The following is an 18,569-nucleotide window of genomic DNA, read 5'->3' on the forward strand; positions in this document are numbered from 1 at the left end:
CCTCTTTCCTAGGGTGGGAATGGAGGCCCTGGCTCCCAGCCTGGCACCGCTGGAACCAGTTCTGCTGCTGGGCTCGCAGCGTCGCTTAGATGGGAATGGCTGGATGGGTCATTCTTCCTGCTGGCAGTAAGGTCAGGTCATGAATCACAGGCTGTTTCTAAACCAGCCACCCCAGTTTCTGCTCCACCGGAAAGCATTTCGTGACTTGAGTATCATAGGCCCCAAAACATGTCCAGTGGTTTTGATGACTTGTCCACGCCCAGGGCTCATTCCCGCTGTCCTTGCTTCTCTTGTTTTCCTTTATCTTCCATTCCTTATCCGTTCCATCTGGCATAGCCGCCACTATCTGGCCATCATTATCTAACCCTTTTAAACGCGTCCCTTACAAAAATTCCAAGTCAGTGAGCTGATAATGATTGCTTAACCTCATATTGAGATTTACGACCTTGCCTGATATAGCTACTTCTTTTCTTTTCTTTTTTTTAAATTATTTTTTTAATTTTTATTTATTTTTTAATATATTTTATTGATTTTCTACAGAGAGGAAGGGAGAGGGACAGAGTGTCAGAAACATTGATGAGAGAGAAACATTGATCAGCTGCCTCCTGCACACCCCCTACTGGGGATGTGCCTGCAACCAAGGTACATGCCCTTGGCCGGAATCGAACTTGGGACCCTTCAGTCCACAGGCCGACGCTCTATCCACTGAGCCAAACCGGTTAAGGCTCTTTTCTTTTTTTTCTCTTCTCTTCTCTTCTCTTCTCTTCTCTTCTCTTCTCTTCTCTTCTCTTCTCTTCTCTTCTCTTCTCTTCTCTTCTCTTCTCTTTTTTTTCCTTTTCTTTTCTTCTTTTCTTTTCTTGGATCCCAAACTAAGGGTTGCTCTGCTGTTCTCTCTGAGTTTAGATGATTAATGTGAGATTTTAAAAAGGCTTCACAGTTCCAGGTTTTCTTATCTCCTCCTCAAGAAAGTGGAACAGGTCCGACAACCAGTCCTGCGTAAAGTTCAGAAATAGCTGTTCTTCTAGACTAGCCTCCAACATGCGCTTACTCTGCCTCTTACCAACGGACCTGAGGTATTTATTTGCAGATTGGCCATCACCCCCACTTAAAACGCAAAACTTTTTCTCAGCGTTGGTGTTCCCTCTGGTACCTAACCCCGAGTTCCGCATACAGTCAGCGCTCAATCAATGTTTGCTGGCCTTCTCAGAGTCACAGAGGATGAAGCGGAACCAATAACCAAGATGAGCAAACAATGAAGGAAATAAGATATGGAGTCAGGGTCCAGGGTCAGATGGAGAGCCTTAAAATTCGTCCTATACCCCTGCTCCAAATTTCTGTTCCATTTTCCTCAACTGGCTCTCACTCAGCACTCCGTCTCCACTTGGCTGGGACCGTCTTAGCTCCGGTTACATACGGACAATCTAATGAGCCAAAAGCCTGTGGCAGACCACGAAGAGACGGTTACAGTTTCTGCAACGACGGGCATCCTTCAGGCCTTCAGCCCTCCTCAGCTTGAGAGAGCAAATAGGTCTGAACACACCCATGCAAGATCCCTGGACGGCTAAGGGCATCCTAACAGAGTTCCTTAAACTGAACCGTGCGTCTGAATCCATAGCATCTGGCAGCAACGCAGATTCCGCCTCCCTCGGGGAGCCGCTGGGAGGGGCAGGGTCTCTAGGGGGTTCTGCTGAGAATGGCTCTGAGGCTGGGATCCTTGGGTCATGTGCATGGGTAGGGTCCCTAGGCCTGGTCAGCTATCAGGGCCGATCGGGGCCTTCCGGCTGCCAGCCCCCTGGTGGTCAGCGCACGTCATAGCAAGTGATCGAAATCCTGGTCTCCCAGTCGGACTCTCAAGGGGACATTTTGCATATTAGCCTTTTATATATAGCCTAGAGGCCCGGTGCATGAAATTCATGCGCTGGCAGAGTCCCTAGGCCTGGCTGGCAATCAGGGCTGATCTGTGGGGCAACCAGTGGGGCCCCCGCTGGCACCCGCATTGGCTGGCCTGGGGCCTGTGGGCTGAGGGCAGCTCCTGCGTTGAGCATCTGCCCCCTGGTGGTCAGTGCATGTCCTAGCAACCAGTCGTTCCACCAGTGGTTCTGCTGTTCGGTCAATTTGCATATTAGGCTTTTATTATATAGGATAGATTTTAAAAAAGGGGGTGCCTCGAATTGGACATTCCAGATGATAACTGCTGTTTCCGGGGTGCACTCTGTGCTGCCCCTTCATGGAGGTCTTTATTCCTTCCTTTTGCTTGGAGAGGGAGATGGGGGTGTCCCCACAATCCCAGGGACAGCATCAGCACAGCGCTGCCTTCAGTCTGTGGGGAGCGGGTCTTGGCTGCATGGTGCCAGCTCGCTCCCTTCTACTGATTCCGGACGGGTCTGGAGCGTTCCTCCTGCTCCAGCCAGTGCAGTGTGACCGGAGCCCTGTGTGTTCCTTGGGTATCAGTCTGCAGTCCTTCTGGCTGTTTTTAAAAATATATTTTATTAATTTTTTTTTCAGAGAGGAAGGGAGAGGGATAGAGAGTTAGAAACATCAACGAGAGAGAAACATTAATCAGCTGCCTCCTGCACACTCCTCACTGGGGATGTGCCCGCAACCAAGGTACATGCCCTTGACCGGAATCGAACCCACCCGGGACCCTTCAGTCCGCAGGCCGGTGCTCTATCCACTGATCCACACTGGCCGGGGCCCTTTCTGGCTGTTTTGACTTTTGGCCCCTGTCCAGGCATCTGCCCGGGTCTGGAGCCCAGCCCTGGGCTTGCCTTCTTCGTGCTGAAGTCTGTCTTGGCTTCTGTTGTTGCTGCTTCAAGGTTGGCATATGAAGGGGAGGGAGACGCTGACAGAGGCCAGAGATGGGACTTGCACTCTGAGCCATGGCGTCTTCCCCACCTTCCCACATGGCTGCCCTGGGGGGCTGATGCCAACCCTGCCTGGACCAGCATTAGCTCTGCTACTGCGACTTGGCGACTTGGTGAGTCAAACATTGCTGGGTCTTGCTGTTCGGGCCCTGGGAGGTGCGGGCATGTTACCTAATTGTGAGTGATACTGAAAGCAGTAACAATGAGCCTATATTGAGTGCTTTCTATGTTGCGAGCTCTGGACCAGGTGTATTGCATATATTGTTACATTTAAGTCTTGGAAGCACCCTATGGGATAGTTAGTATTTTAGACACAGTTTTTCCAAGGGGGAAACTGAGGCCCGGAAAGGTTAATAAGTAACTTGTGCATGGTCACTCGGATCCTCAGAGGTGGAGCTGCCCTAGCTGGTTTGGCTCAGTGGGTAGAGTGTCGGCCTGCAGACTGAAGGGTCCCGGGTTCAATTCCAGTCAAGGGCACATGCCTGGGTTGCAGGCTTCATCCCCAGTAGGGGGCATGCAGGAGGCAGCCGATCAATGATTTTCTCTCATCATTAATGTTTCTATCTCTCTCTTTCCCTCTTCCTTCCTTTCTGAAATATATATATCCCATTGCACAAAATTTGTGCACGGGTAGGGTCCCTAAGCCTGCCCAGCTATCAGGGCCAATCGGGACCTTCTGGCTGCCAGTCCCTTGGTGGTCAGCACACGTCATAGCAAGTGATCGAACTCCTGGTCTCCCAGTCAAATTCCCAAGGGGACATTTTGCATATTAGTCTTTCATATATATAGACTAGAGGCCTGTTGCACGAAGAGATTCGTGCTATAGGCCTTCCCTTCCCTTCCCTTCTTCGGTTCCGGCACCGGTTTTCCTCCGGCACCCAGGACCCAGGCCTTCGCTCCGGCCGGAGCCGCCTTCCGTCCTCCCTCTTCACGGCTCCAGCTCACCTTCAGTCTTTGCTGTGCCGCTTGGAGCCTATGTATGCAAATTAACTGCCATCTTTGTAGGTGGTTAATTTGCATATCACACTGATTAGCCCATGGGAGGCATAGCGAAGGTACGGTCAATTACCCTGTTTGTCTATTATTAGATTAGATTAAAAAAAAAGAGGTGGAGCTGAGATTGGACCTCACAGTTTTCTCATTCAAAGGCTGTGCTCCTAAGCACTAGCCACACTGTCTCGGCAGCCACGTGCTCAGGCTCATCCCTGCTTGACAATGGCTGGAACTTCAACCTAAAAATCCAGGAGTGAGTTTCTTTTAGAAGCTGCTGAGCGGCAGTTGGGTAAATATTTTGGGGGGAGGCGTCTGATTCGTCTGGACTCTGCATTCTCCAAAGTTTGTGGGCCCACTTTGTGCATATAGATGGCTGCTAGCTGTTTAAATGCCTGAAAAGGGAGTTGGCGCCTTCTGTCCTCCCCAACTGGCATAGTGAATTAGTAAGGGAATGTGACCAGCAGGAAATAGCTGTCGTTAACTATCCCACGCCGGCATGATTGTAAACAGCAGTGCCATCGAGGAGCGAATAGAACGGCGGCCGAGGCTGCCATATGTCAGTGGAAAGCAGGAAACACGAGGCAGTTGCCATCATAGCCTGAATGTGAATATTTGGTCCAATTGCCAGAAAGTTAGGCCTCTCCTGGCATTCGAGAGCGCTGGCATACGCAGACCTGCCACACGGCCATGTTGCTGGACAACTCAGCCTTTGCCGAAAATAACATTTCAGAGTTGTTTCTATAGCATTCATTGCTCTTGCTTTGTGGTTGTGTTACATTTGTCCGTTAGGATGTTTAACGAGTTTTTAAAGTCTTTTTTAAATATATTTTTTTATTGATTTCAGAGAGGAAGGGAGAGGGAGAGAGAGTTAGAAACATCGGCGTGAGAGAGAATCATCGATCAGCTGCCTCCTGCACATCCCACACTGGGGATGGAGCCTGCAACCCGGGCATGTGCCCTGACCGGGAATCGAACTGTGACCTCCTGGTTCATAGGTCGACTCTCAACCACTGAGCCATGCCAGTTGGCTAAAGTATTTTTTAAATGAGTCATTTTGGTGGCTAAAATATTTTTTAGAAAATGTATCTGTTTTCTAATGTATTGGTGCAAAACAGTGTATAGTATTAACTTACTGCCTAGCTATAGTTATGCATAAGTTGTAATGTATTCCTATAAGTATAACATATGACTTATCTGTAGTTATGTTTCTTTCCTGTTCCTAATTTTGGTAATTTGCGTTTCTCTCTCTTTTTTTCCTTGATTAGTCTTTTTTTAAAAAAATATATTTTATTGATTTTTTACAGAGAGGAAGGGAGAGGGATAGAGAGTTAGAAACATTGATGAGAGAGAAGCATCGATCAGCTGCCTCCCGCACCCCCCCACTGGGGATGTGCCCGCAACCAAGGTACATGCCCTTGACTGGAATCGAACCCGGGACCCTTCAGTCCACAGGCCGACGCTCTATCCAGTGAGCCAAACCGGCTAGGGCTTGATTAGTCTTGCTAGAGATTTGTAAATAGTACTTACCTTTCCAGGAAACTAAATTTCAGTTTTGTTCATCTCTATTTTTTTCTTAAAGTATGACTTTTTACTCTCATTTTGCTTTCCACTACCTTATATGGACTTGTTCTCTTGCCCTTGTTATGTCATCTTTGGCTGAATATCTCGTTAATTTACTTTCAGTCTTTTAACATGCTTATTAATGCTGCAGAATTGCTTCAAAATACCCATTTCCTGTAAACTACATGTTTGATATTTGCTGCCATTTAGCTATAAATATTTTATAATATCTTATATATCTTATATGTTTCTTAGTCCCCATTGTATGGTGGTATTTTAGACCTATTATTACAGATTTTTAAAAATATATATATTTTATTGGTTTCAGAGAGGAAGAAAGAGGGAGAGAGAGAAACACCAATGATGAGAATCATTTATCAGCTGCCTCTTGCACGCCCCCTACTGGGGATCCAGCCGCAATTCGGGCATGTGCCCTTGACCAGGAATTGAACCTTGACCTCCTGGTTCATAAGTTGATGCTCAACTACTGAGCCACGCTGGCCGGGCTAAATTTTTTATTTTATTGCTCCATGATTAAATAATGTCTTCACGTTGTCAAATTTGGAACTGTGTGTAGACTTTCTGTGTAGGGCTGTGTAAGTGAAAAGTATTTGTCATTTGTCTCCTCGATTCCTTGGCGTGCTGGGGCGGTGTGGAGGGAAGGAGCGGGAATTTGGGGCGCGTAGGCTCAGAGGTGCCCGAGGTGTGAGCTCACGGAGGAAGGGAGCCCAGCCCGCGTGCCTTCCTTCCTCAGGAGCCTTTAGCTTTCTCATCTGTCAACCCATCAAAGTTTACGACGCCGATTTCTGCGCTTATGCCGTCTTGCGTTTCTACATTCTGTACCTTGGCACCAGGTATGTATTTGACTTCAGGACAATTTACAAATCAAAACCGAAACTTGCAATAAACTCCCCTTACAGTTGTGGTTCGGAGAAGCTTCAGAGCCCCTTAGGCTTGGTTGATAAAACATGGCATTTCTCCTGCTCCGACGAGGCTGCTCAGCCAACTTTATGACGGAGGGGAACAGCTGGCGAAGTGGGTTCATGCAAAGGTGAAGGTAATATCGCCATAAAAGCCACGAGGATAATGATGTTAAAAGCGGGGGCGGGGGGACGGGGGAGTTGTGACAACACCATTAACCTTTTGCTTCAAATTATCGAGTGCGTGGTCTTTGTCAGAGGTCTGATCGAAGGTTTTCCGTAACTGCGATGAGTGAAAGAGAAGCAATAGAGAACTTGCTGTCATTTCTCCTTCAAATCATCCTTTCCCTAATCCATTAAAAATTCAAGGCCATCGGAGAGTTTCAACTTATATTAAATTGCCCTAGCTGGCTTGGCTCAGTGGATAGAGCGTCAGCCTGCAGATTGAAGGGTCCCAGGTTCGATTCCGGCCAAGGGCACATGCCTGGGTTGCGGGCTCGATCCCCAGTGAGGGGTATGCAGGAGGCAGCCAATCAGTGATTCTCTCTCATCATTGATGTTTCTATTTCTCTCTCCTTCTCCCTTCCTCTCGGAAATCAATAAAGAAATATATTTAAAAAAATTTATTTTTGTGAATACTCACCCAAAGACATTTTTTCCATTGAGAATATATATATATATATATATATATATATATATATATATATATACACATATACATATATATGTATATATATATTTATACATACATACATATATATATATATATATATATATATTTAGAGAGAATGGAGGGGAGGGGGACAGAGAGAGAGAAACATAGATGTGAGAGAGACACATCGATGGGTTGCCTCCCGCACCTGCCCCGACAAGGGCCGGGGATCAAGCCTGCAACCGAGGTACATGCCCTTGACCAGAATCAAACCCGTGACCCTTCAGTCTGTGGGCTGATGCTCTAACCACTGAGAAAAACCACTGAACTAGGGCTCAACTTATTTTGAAAGTGTATATGATTTGCTTTGTAGTGTAGAGAATGTTAAAACACACACACATACCCTAACCGGTTTGGCTCGGTGGATAGAGCATCGGCCTGCAGACTGAAGGGTTCCAGGTTCGATTCCGGTCAAGGGCATGTACCTTGGTTGCGGGCACATCCCCAGTAGGGGGTGTGCAGGAGGCAGCTGATCCATGTTTCTCTCTCATCGATGTTTCTAACTCTCTATCCCTCTCCCTTCCTCTCTGTAAAAAATCAATAAAGTATATTATATAAACACACACACACACACACACACACACACACACACACACACACGAGACCAGGATTCAAATACAGCTATCAATTCTAAGAGGGGGAGAAATTTTTACGAAGCTTGAACATAGCCCAGTGAGTTCTAGTCTAGTCTAGGCCTAAAAACCCACTGGGGACTTCGTATGCCATCTGGGCACTGGTTTGAATTGAGTGGACCCTGGACTTGATCTCCTTGTGGACTCTGTGATGCTAGAGCTGATGGAGGCGGCGTGCGTGCAGGACACGTGAGGCTAATTGCAGAGCGAATGGGATCAATAAAACCAGGTAATGTAAACATTAGTCGGGCTAATGGCAGTGAAAACAATGGGTCTCAGAGTTTCTGTTGAGGGAAAGGGGAGTTATCGAGAACGGGGGCTCTGAGGCTGGGGTCCCGGGTCCCATCCATGTTCTTGGCTGGAGGGCTTCTGTGAACCTCTTACTATCATATGCACAATTGCCTACGAACATACCTGTGTGGGAGGTCGGAGGTCACAAGCAAGCAGAAAGGTCACTTGTCAGATAGGTTCACGTATGTGGCCCACTTGGAACTTAGGCCAGAGATTAAAATTGCTCTTCACGGAGCCTGCAGAGTGGTCCAGCTGAGTCCACAGTGAGTGTGTATACATGTCCTTTTTTAAAAAAATACATTTTCTTTATTGATTTCAGAGAGGAAGGGAGAAGGAGAGAGAGATAGAAACATCAAATATGAGAGAGAATTATTGATGGGCTGCCTCCTGCATGCCCCTTTCTGGGGACTGAGCATGCAACCCGGGCATGTGTCCTGACTGGGAATCGAACCCTGACCTCCTGGTTCATAGGTTGATGATGCTCAACCACTGAACAACACCAACCTGGAAAAATGCCTTTTTAAAAAATATATATATTTAAATATATATTTTTATTGATTTTTTACAGAAAGGAAGGGAGAGGAATAGAGAGTCAGAAACATCGATGAGAGAGAAACATCAATCAGCTGCCTCCTGCACACCCCCTCCTGGGGATGTGCCCGCAACCAAGGTACATGCCCTTGACCGGAATCGAACCTGGGACCCTTCAGTCTGCAGGCCAACGCTCCATCCACTGAGCCAAACTGGTTAGGGCGCAAAATGCCTTTTTAAATTATCTTTATGTCCAAGTTTCTTTTTAACAAGTACTGTTGGTGTAAAACAAAACTTACGTGAGTGTCCTGTGAGGTTATTATAATAGTCTGTGTAGAAGCAAATTGGAAAAACAACGAGAATGTCAAGGACGAAGAGGATGCAAGCAATTATTTCGGCTCTGATGTTGCCTGTGGATATTTTTCAGGTCGTGTCAATGTTTGATGCTCGACTTGAGACGTTAAAGACAAATACAGCAGAGCCCTGGTCGGTTTGGGTCAGTGGATAGAGCGTCAGCCTGCAGACCAAAGGGTCCCGGGTTCGATTCTGGTCAAGGGCACATCTCTGGGAAACACATAACAAGAAAACTAGACAAAGAAATCGAACCACGTTTCAGAAGGAGTTTGATGGGAAGGAAGGCTCAGGCAGATAGATTCGCCTTTGGATGTTCGTGCTTTCTGTTGGCAAGGTAACAGATGCTACAGGGCACGGAAAGACAGCTAACATGGAGGCACAAAATCAAAATTAAAGTCTGGGGGGAAAATACCCGTGTGAATTGTTGTTTTTTAAAAATATATTTTGTATTGATTTCAGAGAGGAAGGGAGAGGGAGAGAAAGAAACATCAATGATGAGAGGGAATCATTGATCTGCTGCCTCTTGCACGCCCCCTACTGGGGATCGAGCCCGCAATCCGGCATGTGCCCTTGACTGGAATTGAACCTGGGACCCTTTAGTACTGAGGCCGAGGCTCTATCCCCAGCTAGGGCCTGTGTGAGTTGTTTTTGTAGGAGGTCTGTCATTCTCAGCAACCTTTCCAAGGTTCTGGGGGTTGGGGCCTGTGACCCTATAAAGGTTGAGAACAACTGATGTAGATTTTTCTTCCCACATTTGCCTTGTGACCAAGTTACCGCCCCTTTTTCTGCTTAGAGACTTAATGCGGCTTTGCCCTGCCCTGCCTGCTCACACGCAGTCTGGTGGCCGTGGGCTCCTGGCCGCCACGGCCCCTTGAACTTGGCCCTGCCACCGTTCTTCCCACATGCGGCTCCCTTACTTGTCTACGTGCTTGTAAGCCGCCTGTAGTCAGAAACAAATTTTTTTTTTTTTATTCCAACTTGTAGCCCAGTTCCCAGTGGGCCTGTTGTTAGTCGACGTTCCATTTGAATTTTAGGCTGGTGGAATGAATGTGTCATTGGGGCTTGTATGGGTATCGTGGGAAATTTATTAGCGGGAAAGACTCAAAAATGGAAGAGAGATTCGTCAGTAGAGAATACGCAGTTGCATTGCCTTCTTTCTTCTTCTTCTTTTTTTAAAGCACATTGCACCAAAACATTCTAAAGATCCAAGAAAGCCTATAAGAGAACAATTCTTATTTTCTTCCCTCCCTCCCTCCCTCCCTCCCTTCCTTCATTCCCTTCCCTTCCTTTTTCCTTCTCTCCCTCCTCCCTCCCTCCCTCCCTCCCTCCCTCCCTCCCTCCCTCCCTCCCTTCTTTCCCTTCCCTTCCCTTTTCCTTTCCCTTTCCTTCCCTTCCCTCCCCTCCCTCCCTCTTCCTTTCCTCCCTCCCTCCCTCTCCCCTCCCTCCCTCTTCCTTTCCTCCCTCCCTCCCTCTCCCCTCCCTCCCTCTCCCTTTCCTCCCTCCCTCCCTCTCCCCTCCCTCCCTCCCTTTTTTTCTTTCCTTCCTCCCTTCCTCCCTTCCTTCCTTCCTTCCTTCCTTCCTTCCTTCCTTCCTTCCTCCTTCCTTCCTTCCTTCCTCCCTCCCTCCCTTCCTCCCTTCCTCCCTTCCTTCCTTCCTTCCTTCCTCCCTCCCTCCCTCCCTCCCTCCCTCCCTTCCTTCCTTCCTTCCTTCCTTCCTTCCTTCCTTCCTTCCTTCCTTCCTTCCTGTGCTGTTATAGTGCAGGGGAGTGAAGAGAACACTTCGTTGCTGCTGAACAGACTAAGCCCAGATTCTGGATCTGCCATTTATTATTAGGCGACCTCGGTGGAAGCCTGCTGGTCTAATTACAACTTCCCCTCTTCACTGCCCCGTTAGAGGTCACAGAAATACTTTGTCATCCCCTAAGAGAGCTGTTGGGATGGGAACAGTGCCTGAATGCGTATACTGCTTGGGGTAACATGTCATTCTTACCTAGTGGTAGGACTGTGCCTGGGAACATGGTCCCTCGGCATAAAAGCGAACTACCCTGGCCTATTCTTTGCAGCTGGATGTGGCTGCAGGGGGCAAGTTTCTGGTCACGGGATGGAAGCAGCCAGATCCAAGCCACCCGCCATGAAACCGGGGACTGACCTGCTCGCTGTCAGAGGCCCAGCGGGGGGACTTGCTAACAAGGGACAGCAGATAAGTGATACCTCTCCAGCCCGACAGGCGTGCCTCAGTGGTTGAGCGTCGACCTATGAACCAGGAGGTCATGGTTGGATTCCCTGTCACGCCACATGCCTGGGTTGTGGGGGCATACAGGAGGCAGTCGATCAATGATTCTCATCATTGACGTTTCTCTCTCAGTTTCCCTATCATCAATAAAAATATATCCCATCTAATAAAGATGGGATATGCAAATTGACTGTCATTCCCCGACAAAAATCGCAGTGCCCACAGCCAATAAGGAGGGAATATGCAAATTGATGCGACAGCGATGGCGGTGGCTGGGCCGGTATGCTCCGGGCTTCTGGACAGTGCGTGCACACAGGCACAGAGCAGCCAGGGCGGGTGGACGCCTGCTATGAGAGGAGGGGCAGGGGGTGGAGGGAGCTACAGGAGGGCGGCAGGGCCGGAGCGAAGGCCCGGGTCCCGGGTGCCAGAAAGAAGCTGGTGCCAGCAGCCAGGGGAAGGAAGGCCTATCCTTGCATGAATCTTCGAGCATCGGGCCTCTAGTTTTAAAAAAATAAAATAGAAAAGCGATCCCTTTGCATTGGGACATTCGCGTCTTACTTCACATGGTCAGCACCCCCATTCATTTTCCATGGGGGGTCGTTTTCTGTGTTTTGCCGTTTGCTGCTCACTTCGGATGTCCATCACGGCTCCTCGTTTCACTCCTCTTCCCTCCCTATGTGTATTCTGTTTACACGTTCGAACACCTACATTTACACCGACCGCAGGAACCGAAGTGCGGAAGGAAGCCATTCAGCACCAAGAACAGCGCTCTATCTGCGGTGCCAGAACTTAGCTCTCAAAGGCTCCATCCTCTTAAACGCACAGTAGTTAAGTCAGCGCCAACATTCTCCCGCAACGACCCATTAAATCATCTTAAATCCTCCGTCATCACGACAGCGGGATGCAACCAGATGTGATATCCGGGGATTTAAAAGAAATGCTTTGCTGAAGACACAGCGTCCTGGTTCGACGATGTTCGGAGCCGGTGCGCACAGCTGTGGCGTCTCGCCGCTCCCCTTCCTGCGGGTGTATGTCCGTCCCCCCCCCCCCCTCGACTGCCACCCTCCCCCATGTCCTGCTTCACGCCAGGCGGGACTGAAGGGCCAGAGGACATTCCCGGGATGTGTGATGGGCATTTCTGGGCGATCTGCACCATGGCATCATCTCCTCACGCTGCAAACACTCGCATTAGTGTGATCCCGTGCCCACGTGCACGTGGGCCTTAAAGGACCGTATTCATCGTACCCAGGATGGATAGAAGGTTGCTGTAACGTAGAGCTGAAATGTACAAATCCACATTTGAGTTAAGAACTCCTCCGGCCGGGCTGGTGTGGCCCAGTGGTTAAGCATCGACCTATGAACCAGGAGGTCACGGTTGGGTTCCAAGTGTTGCAAGGCTCGATCCCCAGTAGGGGGCGTGCAGGAGGCAGCCGATCAGTGATTCTCTCTCATGGTTGATGTTTCTATCTCTCCCTCTCTGAAATCAATACATTTTTTTTGAAAAAGAATTCCTCCTGATAGGTTTTTTTTTTTTAACACCCTCAAAATAATAAGCTAGTTCATTCAATTTCTGCCCTGCATCACAATGAATTATTACCATTTTTATCCTCACACAAGATCTGTTTTCATTGATTTTAAACATAGAGGAAGGTTAGAGAAAGCAAGAGAGAGAAACATCACTGGTAGCCTCCCCTCTTGAGCCCACAACCTAGGTATGTGCCCTGACCATTGCACCTTTTGGTGTATGGCAGTGGTTCTCAACCTTTTCGCCCTTTAAATACAGTTCCTCAACCATAATATTATTTTCGTGGCTACTTCATAACTTGAATGTTGCTACTGTTAGGAATCGTCATGTAAATATCTGATATGCAGGATGGTCTTAGGCGACCCCTGTGAAAGGGTTGTTCGACCCCCAAAGGGGTCGCGACCCACAGGTTGAGAACCGCTGGTGTATAGGCCAGGGGTGGGCAGCCGATCAATGAGTCTCTTCATCATTGATGTTTCCATCTCTCTTCCTCTCTGAAATCAATAAACATGTATTTTTTAAAAAGTTTGCTGCCAAAACCGGTTTGGCTCAGTGGATAGAGCGTCGGCCTGCGGACTGAAAGGTCCCAGGTTCGATTCTGGTCAAGGGCATGTACCTGGGTTGTGGGCACATCCCCAGTAGGAGATGTGCAGGAGGCAGCTGATTGATGTTTCTCTCTCATCGATGTTTCTAACTCTCTATCTCTCTCCCTTCCTCTCTGTAAAAAATCAATAAAATATATATTTAAAAAAAAAAGTTTGCTGAATTCTATTCTGCTCTCATCTAACCAATGAAGGGGAAAAATATAGATAGATAGATAGATAGATAGATAGATAGATAGATAGATAGATGGATAGATAGATAGATAGATAGATAGATAGATAGATAGATAGATAGATGGGATTTCACTGCAGACCCCCTAGGATGACGATCCAGCCAACTGAGCCACCTGGCCAGGGCTGCCATTAGCTATTTATTAAAGGTGTAAGCTCTACAGTATTTGAAGTTTCCACGTTACGCGGGATTAGACGTGAACTTTTGAACTTCCGATTTTACCAGTTTGGCACGAACATTGGCACCATTCAAAGCCCTGTCTGCGACGAACCATCAAAAAAGAGAGAAGCCATTTGACAGCCATGCGATGCGCCGTGTGCCGGAAAAGACAGCGCCAGCATTAAGCAGGAATCCTCGAAATGAGATCCGCACAGGCCGTGCGAGTGGGCCCGGATGAACCCGGATTCCTGTCGGCGGTGGCATTACAAGCCGGGTAATGTCCTCGGAAAAGCTGCCACGACTCCGTCTGGAAAGGGGCCCGTTGCTGATACAACAAATCAATTGATAAGAAGTGTCTTTATGGCGCTCAATAAAAACACACAAAACCCCAAACAGCGCAACCCCGAATAAACATGCACGGCTCATAAAACAAATTGCCCACCTAAAATGAATTACACACCAAGTTTATTTTTTCAAAGGAAATGACAGCGAGAATATTCCGTGATGTTTCTACCCACCAGAGAGAAAGATTATAAACAGCATTAAAAGTAAATGTGTTCACGTTTCCATTCAGTTTAGGTGGGGTTTTTTTTTCCATCTACAGGATTACCAAGAGCAAAATGTAAAAGAAAAAAAAAAGAGCGGTAGAAATGGCCTGTTTTGTGAAATATAGGAAAAAATATACCATCTGTGATTGAGCACAGTTCTCCGTATCCCATCTGTGGTCTGAACGCCATTCTTTACAAAGGCTGAATCCGTTGTCGCTCTTCATGATTTTTAACAAAGTTTTCCTAAGAAGTCTACTTTGGAAGCACACTGTTATTCTTGGCATGGAGTTCCTTTAGAATGAAATAGTAAATATGACCTTTACCACGGTTTTCCGAATTTGTTGTCCCATGCAAAGCTTGCCTTTCTTTTGTTTTGTTTTTTAAATTTTAAATATATCTTTATTGATTTCAGAGAGAGAGGGAGAGATAGAATCATGAATCAGCTGCCTCCTGCACACCCCCAACTGGAGATCGAGCCCGCAACCCCGGCATGTGCCCTGACCGGGAATAGAACCGTGACCTCCTGGCTCATCGTTGATGCTCAGCCACTGAGCCACACTGGCTTAAATTTTTGAAAGCCGCCCTGACCGGTTTGGCTCAGCGGATAGAGCATCGGCCTGCAGACTGAAGGGTCCCAGGTTCGATTCCGGTCAAGGGCATGTACCTTGGTTGCGGACACATCCCCAGTAGGAGGTGTGCAGCAGGCAGCTGATCAACGTTTCTCTCTCATCGATGTTTCTGACTCTGTATCCCTCTCCCTTCCTCTCTGTAAAAAATCAATAAAATATATTTAAAAATTTTTTTGAAAGCTAATAAACCCAGGGGTTCTTCTATTTAATGCTCCATCCCCAGGCAACCTCATTGTCAAAGAAATGCATTTGAACCCTGTGAGATGGGCTTTGTTTCTTCATCCACTGATGAAGCAAATATTTATTGCAGAGAGAATCTCGTTAGAGGGATTTCAATGCATAAAGCTGGGTTTTTCAACCTTTGTAACCCCGCAGCCCACATAAACTACTAAAATTCTGCTGTGCACTCTGTATATACTACAGGCCTGATGCACGAAAATTCGTGCAAGAGTAGGCCTTCCTTCCCCTGGCTGCCGGCACCCGGGACCCAGGCTTCCCTCCTCCAGCCGCCGCCAGCAGGCACTCAGGACCCGGGCTGGCTTCCTTTTGGCCCCGGCTTCATCAGGAAGGATGTCCGGAATGACGTCTGGTCTAATTAGCATACTACCCTTTTATTATATACTGTGTGTGTGTGTATATATATATATATATACATATATATATATATATTGCCCTGACTGTTATTATATACTATATATATATATACATATATATATATTGCCCTGACTGTTATTATATACTATATATATATATATATATATATATATATATATATATATATATGCCTTGACTGTTGCACCTTTGTCAGATTGTATATATATATATATATATATATATATATATATATATATATGCAATTTTACCAAAAAAAGTATAATTTTTATTCATTTGTCCTGGACAGCTATTGTTGCGTTGGCTCTAGTCATTTTTTCATTTAGAAATCTAAGGGAAAAGTGGTCAGTGCCCTGGCTAACTAGTTAGCTATTGCATCTTTTACAAATCCTTGTGGCGCCCCAGTTGCAAATCACTGGCATACGGGGAACCACGTGTATTACATGGCATTATTACGCTGCTTTAATCAATACAGTTTGATTCAGTTTTAATACTTTTTTTAAATCCTCGCCCAAGGATATACTTTTCTAATTATTATTATTATTATTATTATTATTATTATTATTAATTTAGAAAGAGAGGAAGGGCGAGAGAAAAACATCAATTGGCTGCCTTTCAAATCCGGGATTGAACCCAAAACCTAGAGATATGTGCCATGACTGGGAAATGAACCTGCAACCTTTTGGTGAATGGCACGAAGCTCCAGCCTACTGAGCCACCCAGCCAGGGCCAGTTTGATTCAGTTTTGTTTTTTAAAAAAATATATTTTATTGATTTTTTACAGAGAGGAAGGGAGAGGGATAGAGAGTTAGAAACATCAAGGAGAGAGAAACATCGATCAGCTGCCTCCTGCACACCCCACACTGGGGTACATGCCCTTGACCGGAATCGAACCTGGGACCCTTGAGTCCGCAGGCTGACGCTCTATCCACTGAGCCAAACCGGTTAGGGCTAGTTTGATTCAGTTTTAATTGGAAAAAGCAATGAATGGTCCATGCCACTGTGATGACTGGTCTTTTCTCAGCAGCTCAGGAGGCTGCTGCCGTCTGCTCACGTCCCTCTGATGAGCTCAGTGATATGGAGCAACTTGTGAGCAGCCCCATGACTCACCATCAAATTCTCTAAAAGCAGGGTTTCTCATACTCGGCACTATTGTCCCTGTCAACGGGTCATTCTTTATATACTGAGGGAGAAAGTTCCATGTGTGTGTCTCTCTCTCCCCCTCCCGCCCACGCTCTCTAAAAATCAATGGAAAAAATGTCCTTGGGTGAGGATTAGCAGCAACGACAACAAAAACTAAACACGATCATTTTGTTCTTTAATATGTGTGATGAAAGCAAGCCTAGGACTTTACGTATATCATAATTCACTTGGCTATTCCTTCATTGTTGGATGTTCTGAAGGCTTCCAGTTTTCCTCTCTTGAATCTTCGCTGTAATCACTGCTTTTAAGGATATAGTAGCCCCAACCGCACCTTTTGCATTACTTTTGCCCTAAGGGAGCCCACTAAGTGGGATTGTGAATGTTTGTGTTTCTGAAGCAGTGGTTCCCAACCTTCTGGCCCTTTAAATACAGTTCCTCATGTTGGGACCCAACCATAAAGTTAGTTTCGTTGCTACTTCATCACTGTGATGTTGCTACTGTGATGAATCGTCACGTAAATATCTGATATGCAGGATGGTCTTAGGCGACCCCTGTGAAAGGGTCGTTCGACCCCCAAAGGGGTCGCGACCCACAGGTTGAGCACCGCTGGTAAGCGATTGAAACCCCTGAGCCCAGAGCATCCCTGACTCTTGCAGGAATCGTGTTAGACTGCCCTCTCGTGGCGGCCGCGTTAACTGCACCCGCGTTTTAATTGTCCTCTGGTTGCTTCTGCCCCATTAACCATAGTAGCCAGAATGGCACCCAGTGCTCAGAGAGAGAGACACAGCTCTCCGTGTAGTGAGGTGGGCTTTTCTTTACTCCCAGGATCTTCTCAGAACATTTCCCTGGGAGTTGAGACTAGCCACATTGCTTTAAGACAGCGGTTCTCAATCTGTGGGTTGCGACCCCTTTGGGGGTCGAATGACCCTTTCACAGGGGTCTCCTAAGGCCATTGGAAAACATATAATTACATACTGTTTTTTAAATTATGTTCAATTTGTAACCATGAAGATACATCCTGCATATCAGATATTTACATGACGATTCATAACATTAGCAGCATTCCAGTTATGAAGTAGCCACGAAAATAATTGTATGGTTGGGTCACAACATGAGGAACTGTATTTAAAGGGCCAGAGGGTTGAGAACCACTGCTCTAGTAGGTTCCACCTGCTCCTTTCGAGGCCATCGGCACCCCCAGAGGCAACCGCTGATCTTCTTTCTGTCACTGCAGGTGACTTTGCCTATTCTAGAACGTCCTATGCATGGGATCCTAGTGTTCGTAGTGCTGGGTGTCTGGCTCCCGTCACTCAACATAAAGCCACGCCGTTGTCCAGATCAGCACGCCAGCCCTCTTTACTGCTGAGAGTGAGCCCATGTTATGAACACCCGGCACTTTGCTCATCCGCCCTCCTGTTGATAGGCGTTTGGATTATTGCCAGCTCTGGGTTGTTATGAATGAAGCTGCCGTGAGCGTTCTGATCGCATCCACATTTGTGGACAAGCTTCTCCCGGGGAACAGAATTCCTGGCCCACAGGGTGGGGGCTGTCGAATTGCATTGGCAAGTGATATAAGAAATTTTATAGTTCTTTAAAAAAAAATTATTTTTGCGTATTTTTTTAATAGAGAGGAAGGGAGAGGGAGGGAGAGAAAGAAACACCAATGATGAGAGAGAATCATGGATCGGCTGCCTCCTGCACGCCCCTCACTGGGGATCGAGCCCGCAACCCAGGCATGTGCCCTTGCGTGGAATTGAACCCGGGACCCTTCGGTCCGCAGGGCAAAGCTCTAGCCACGGCGCCAAACCAGCCAGGGCAGACATTTTAGCTAGTTCTTAACGAATTTTTATTGCACTTTATAAGTGTTAATTGTTCAACTCAGACATTGCCCCCAGGCAAGAGTCACAAAATTTGGAATAATGTCCTATTCTTTGGTCTCCTGGTGACCAGTTCTTCAAACCCCATTGTAACTAAGGAGGAACTGACAACTGCATCAGTCTTGTGTTCATAAAGTATTGCCCGTCCGTCAT

This window comes from Myotis daubentonii, chromosome 21 (genome assembly GCF_963259705.1).
Source record: "Myotis daubentonii chromosome 21, mMyoDau2.1, whole genome shotgun sequence".
NCBI classification, from domain to species: domain Eukaryota; kingdom Metazoa; phylum Chordata; class Mammalia; order Chiroptera; family Vespertilionidae; genus Myotis; species Myotis daubentonii.